This window comes from Trichechus manatus, unplaced genomic scaffold, assembly GCF_000243295.1.
Source record: "Trichechus manatus latirostris isolate Lorelei unplaced genomic scaffold, TriManLat1.0 scaffold00089, whole genome shotgun sequence".
NCBI classification, from domain to species: Eukaryota; Metazoa; Chordata; class Mammalia; order Sirenia; family Trichechidae; genus Trichechus; species Trichechus manatus.
This window is the reverse complement of record NW_004444025.1, coordinates 642,730-649,532: the sequence shown is the minus strand read 5'-3', so window position 1 is coordinate 649,532 and position 6,803 is coordinate 642,730. Positions and strand designations below refer to the sequence as shown.

General features: G+C 36.1%; 1 protein-coding gene across 1 annotated transcript in view; it reads right to left on the bottom strand.

The window, feature by feature from the left end:
- The window catches only part of TDO2 (tryptophan 2,3-dioxygenase), a 78,970-nt gene that overhangs the window by 63,227 nt on the left and 8,940 nt on the right, over positions 1–6,803 (bottom strand). The gene's annotated exons all lie outside the window — the stretch shown is intronic.

Here is a 6,803-nt window from a genome sequence, read left to right as displayed (position 1 = left end):
AAAAAAAAAAGAAAACTATGTGTTTGAAATGGCTGTATGCCACCGTGCTAAGGTTGTTTCATATGTTCTTTTACTTAACCCTCTGAGAACTGACTTCATCAAGAATACGAATGCTGGTAATTGACAGAGCCACTATCTCTCTCACTCTGAAGTCCTTGCTTTCTTCGTTATAGGCTGCCTTATAATTCCCAGCATTAGACTTCAGTAACATACCCTTACTGATTCTTCTCTTCATCAAGGATAAATTCCCATGTTTTACATTGGTGTAAATCCAGGAATGCCTTTAATTATATCATGCAATAACGAAATTAATTTTTATGGTAACTATTAACTGCAATGGGTTTTATTTGTTAATTTAATTATGATTTCAACTTTTATTTTATTATGTAAACAAAATTGCAATATCCAGGATCTTACTCCTACAGCAAGTTTACTGGCATTTACAGGAAATGAGGCTGTTGTGACAGAATAAATCTCCCGAGTTCCAAATTTACTTCAAGCCTTGGGCCTATTTGAACCGCCAAACTGAAAAAAACATATTCAAAGTTAATACAATAAAATATAAATAGGACATTCAAAGACTCATATTTGTGTAATTTTTTAGACCCCATTTTCTATCACTTCCTACCCAAAGACCATATGATTTTAAAGCTTCGTAAATTTAAAACAAAGCTAATTGACTTTCATCATATGTTACTCATGGTCATTTCTTCCAGTAATAACATAAATAAAATCTAGGTTTTAGAAGTTAAGTCATTTAGCACCATCAATGATCAAGCATTCTTTAAAATAATGTTCTAAAACATATGCAATCTTAAGTGTTGATTTAAAATACACTTATAAGTTATCTAAATTTGTACTAAAAACATTAATTCACTCAGCAGATTGAGGATGACGACTATGTTACAAACAGTGTTTTAGGCTCTATGGTTAATATGGTGAACAGGATGATATGATACACTCTTTCATGAAGCTAGAACCCATAATGAGGGGGAAATAAATAACAATAAAAAATTAAAACAAATTAAGTAATAAGATAATTTTAGATCATAATAATGGGACTATGTAGAAAATAAAACAGGGCAATGAGACAAGAAATAACAGAGAGTTTCACCCTCTGAGAGATTGAACTTTGGAGCCCTAAATGGTGAGGAGACACTCATGTACAGATCTGCACAAACATAATATCAGATTGAAAGATTCTTGTACCTTTTACAGAATTTTAATTCCAAAGCAAATTTATAAACACATACAAGTAGTACTATATATCCAATAAATTTATATTAAAAAATTAATTTTCTGTTGAAACTGCATGATCAGCTCTACAAAACTGTGACTCTATAAAAATAAATGTGACTGTATACAATTATTACAACACAGGTTTTTCTAGATTTGCTGGCCTACAACGACAGAACTTTTTGATGGATGCCTCAATTCTCCCGATGTTTTTGCCTATTCATGCAATTGTGAAACGATTGTTCCAACAAAGCACAGTGATATTTGGCCTTTGCTTGGTGTGAACAGTGTATCCATTAAGTTCACCTGTGTTCTTGTTCCATTTGCCTAGGACAATTACAGAAGTACTGGATATTAAAAAACCAAACCTGTTACTGTAGAGTCTACAGGAAATGAGGCAGTTGTGACAGAATAAATTCAGACTTTTAGCCTCCTGAACTGTGAGAAAATAAATTTTTGTTCATTGGAGTCACCCAGTTGTGTTATTGCTGTTACAACAACACTAAGAAACTAAGACAGCGTCACCTTATATTTCCATTGTACAGCTCTAACCTAGATCTTCCCCAAACCAGTAACTTTCATAATTTTAATTTCATGCATATCTCTGTCTGCCCACCATCTTGCTCTTTCCTGCTCACTTGTTCTGCTCTCCTAACCTCAATGATCTTTCTGGGATCTCTAATGCATTGAGCTAACATTTCTCTTCCCTCACCTCCTTGAGGCCTCACACCCTCTCCTCACACTCCATATCATCCAGCTGAACTTCAATGATAAATGATTATACTTACTTTTTGAGCTTACTCTCAGTACACTTGCTCCCTCTCACTGTGTCATGCTTCTATGGCCAAAGTACCACCCTGGCTAGGTCTTGTTCTCCATTTACTGGATGCTTATCCTCTGGCAATTGAATGTTACTGGAGAAAAAAAAAAATTAAAACCATACTTAATAGGTTTACTTTAATATCAGAACCATTAACCTTAAGTGGGCCCTTCACATTGCCAGAAAGTCATACAATATATTACTAGACCATTCTTTCAACCAATTTCCACACTATCTTCCCAAACCCTAATTTCTGTTCTCAGATAATGACTTTGATTTCTTTTCTACTGACAAGTTTGAAGCAAACAGATGAGTATTTCCAGTTCAACTTGTGTCACCTCCTAGCATCTACTCTCACATGTTCCTATTACCATAAATGAACTACTCATCCCATACTCTCCATTGTGCATTACATCCCAATCTTGACTTCTCAGACATTTGTCTCAAGAAATTATGCCCTCTCTCTTGCACATATTCAAGTTCTTACTCTTTAATGCATCATTCTATAAGTATATAAACCAAAAAAAAAAAAAAAAAAAAAACCCAAACCCATTGCCATCGAGTCTATTCCAGCTCGTAGTGACCCTATAGAACAGAGTATAACTGCCCCATAGGATTTCCTTGTTGGAAACAAGGAGTGGCTGGTGAGTTCGAACTGCTGACCTTTTCCGTTGACAGTTGAGCGCTTAATCACTGCACCAACAAGGCTCCTTATAAGTATATAAACAAACATGTTATTTCTCTATCTTATGAAAAACTTTTACTGATCACATTTTCCATTCTATTGCTTTGCTTTGCAGTAAAACTCAAGAAAGTTTTTCTTCTTGCATTTCCTCTTAAACTACTTGAACTTCTGTCCCCACTACTCCACTACTTCTGCCACATTGGTAAATCCAGTGGTCAATTTTCAGACTTCATCTTACTTGACCCATCAGCAGCATTTGGCACAGTCGATCCCTCTTCCTCTGTGATTAACTTTCTTCTTTTGGAATGCAAGGAATCTTACTCTCTTGCTTTTTCTGCTACTTCACTGGTCATTCCATTAATGCTTCTTCCCCTTTTCCCATAGCTTTTAATATCAGAGATTCCCAGATGTTTATCTTCAGCCCAGACTTCCCTTCAGAACACCAGATTTATATCTCTAAATGCCAATTCAACATCTTTACTGTATGGGTAATTGTTGTTGTTAGTTACCATCAAGTCAATTCCGACACATGGCGACTCCATGTGTGCAGAGTAGAACTGTGCTCCACAAGGTTTTTAAGGCTGTGAACTTTTGGAAGCAGATCACCAGGACCTTTCTTCCAAAGCACCTCTTTGTGGGCTCCAACCTCCTACCTTTTGGCTGGTAGTACAGCACTTAACCGTTTGCTCCACCTGGGGACTCCTAATATATGTTGCAATCTCAATTTGTATAGAACTGAGCTAACCTTCCTTTTCCACAAAATCTACTCCCCAAAAAGCCTTCTCTATCTCATGTGATATCCATTCCATCCTTCTGCCTGCTCAGCTCAATAATCCCAGAGTCATCCTTGACTTCTCTGTCTCTCTCACAACCCACATGTCATCCACCAGAAGATTCTTTTGGCTCAACCTTTAAAATAAATAAGCAGACTTCAAAAATTTATTTTCCTCACTTGCTTTCACAAAGCTCCAAGTCTATTCTCAATGCAGTAACCAAGATAAACCTTTTAAAATAAATTAGTTTAAACAAACCTGCAGAATCTCTCCATTTTATTTAAAATAAAAGACAAAATCTTTCCAATGGCTTTCAAGCCCAGTACTATCTGGCCTCCCATGACTCTTGATCTTTCTTCTCCCTCCCTCGCGGCACTCAAACCACTATGGCTTTTTTGCTCCTCCTCAAAACTAGGCAGCTTCCACCCAGGGCCTTGGCTCTAACTATGTAGTCTGCCTGGAATGTGCTTCTCCTCTGATCTAATTCCCCCATCACTTTCAAATCTTTATTCAAATTTCACCCAAATTAGGTGTATCCTGAATGTCCTATTTATTACTGCAGTCTGCACCCTCTTCTAAAGCCCAGTACCCTTGATCACTCTAACCATGTTCTACTTCTTTTCCCATTGTACATTTCATCTCTGAACACATAAGGTAGTTTACTTATTAGGTTTATAGTCATCTACTACTAAGCCAGAAACTCCATCTAGATAAGAAGCTTTCTTTTGCTCACTAATGTGTCTTACACAGCTGGAAACAGAATCTCAATCACATTACGTATTCTATGTTTGTTGAATGGAGGTGATTTTCTTTGGAAATGGAATGTTGAACCCAGTACAATGTAAAGATATTCCTTATTGTTCTTGGTTTACTGAAAATATTACATAGATTTTGGCCATATGCTGTCATATGTATATTCATGAATTATTTTTTGCTATTGTAATACTGTTTATTTAAAATATTGGTTTCTACATTTTACCAGCATTCACCTGGATTGTCACATTTGTTTTGCCATATAGTACACAAGATTCATCTAGCAAATAACCTCAGTGGTCACCTTTAAAAAGCGTAGCAAAACTGGGCTGCATCGTCAGGGTTAAAATTCTTGTAGTTTCCAAGGAGCCTCCCAACTTTTCATGACTTCTCAGTTAAAATCTGTCTGATTTTCTTTTGAACATGTAAAATCCAAATGGGAATTTTTTTAGCCATTTATATTATATTATATATCATGATTTGTGCTTGTTTAATGTTCTACATTTTTTTTGGCATCTTTGAATTGGTGTTCTTGTTTTGTTTTTTAGAAGATGCACTAAACACACAACTTAAAGTTCTCGTTTAGATCGTCCCCAAGGTTATGAAAATAATAATAAATCAATACTTTAGTTCCAAGTAGTTGGAAGGCAGACAAATTTCTCCAAAATAGAGCTCTCAAATGTTTTATTGCACAAGGAGTTGAGAAAACAGACGGGAACATGAAATTGCATGGAGAATATTTGGAGAATTTGACCCTGTGCAGGTAACCTTGACCCAGAGGGTCATGTACTGTATGGACACTTATTTTGCAACTTCATGGGTGTACAAGTTAAGCATTAATAGAATCCTTCCCCTACTTTGACCAGTAACAGAAATGCTTTCAATATTTCAGTCAAAGCGACAGAGGTGTTTAAACATAGGCAGTTTGCCTAACGGTGTTGCTACAGCTGAGCGACAAGTAGAAACCTCCCACAGACTGAGCCTATTACAGACCATGGCATTCATTTATAGTAGGAAACTTATCAGCAAATTCCCGAAAAAATACTTTCATTTTCAGAAGGCTCAACTCACCAGCTTGGTATATGCTTTTTGAATATACAAATGACTGGGACTATCAATGGTATATTTAATAAATGTTTGTTAAAGATCATTGTCACAGATTTGTAACATTTTCCTATGTATATTACTCAGAGTATACAAATAACAGTTGCTACCTGTGTTAAAAATCTGAAGATGAGCATTTCATTCAATCAGCACATGAAAGTACAATTCAGAAGAATGTTGGGTGTTTTAAAAAGTCAACATCTTTTAACTACTGTCATGAACAAAAGATTGAAAAAAATAAATAGAAATTACATGATTCATTTTCATTTTGATGCAAGAAATATGTTTTTAGTATGTTGTTGTCGTGTGTGCAGCTGAGTCGATTCTGACTGATAACAATACTAAGGGACGTAGTAGAACTACCCCCACAGGGTTTCCCAGTCTGTAATCTTTAAGGTAGCAGATTCCAAGTCTTTTCTCCTGAGGAGCGGCTGGTGGGTTCCAATCACTGACTCTCAGTTAGCAGTAGAGTCATTGCACACCAGATAAAGAAATATAAAATAAATAATGCATAAGTAAAATAGAGATATTTAAAAGGAACATCCGAAAGATAGCATGTCTATCCATTGCTTTACCACTGTCTACATAACCACTCAAGTAGCTGAAAGCTCAAATTATCATGAACCCTATCTCCTCTTCTACAGTTAAGAATTTGTGTGCTTTATACTATTGACGAAGAAGAATAAAGTAAGAGGATTCGCACCACCTGACCTCAGAACCTAGTGCACAGCTATGGTAGTCCAAACAGCCTTGTACTGGTACAACAACAGACATATTGGCCAATGGAACAGAATTGAGAACCCAGATGTAAATCCATCCACCTGTGATGACCTGATCTTCAACAAAGGCCCAAAGTCCATCAAATGCAGAAAAGACAATCTTTTTAATAAACAGTGCTGGCAAAACTGGATGTCGATCTGCAAAAAAATGTAACAGGACCTATAACTCACACAATACATAAAAACAAATTAAAAATGGGTCAAAGACCTAAATATAAAACCAAAAACTATGACGATCATAGAAGAAAAAAAATAGGATCAACGCTAGAGGCCCAATACGCAGCATAAACAGGATACAAACCATAACTAACAACACACAAACTCCAGAAAATAAGCTAGATAATTGAGATCTTCTAAAAATTAAACACTTATGCTCATCAAAAGAATTCACATACAGACTGGGAAAAAATTTTTGGCTATGACAAATCCAACAAAGGTCAGATCTCTAAAATCTGTAGGAAAATCCAACAGCTCTACAACAAAAAGTCAAATGTCGTGGATTGAATTATGTCTGCCAAAAAATGTGTGTGTTAGTTTGGCTGGGCCATGATTCCTGGTATTCTGTGGTTTTCCTATAAATTGTAAATCCTGCCTCTATGATGTTAATGAGGGAGGATGGGCAGCAGTTGTGTTAGTAAGGCAGGACTCAGTCT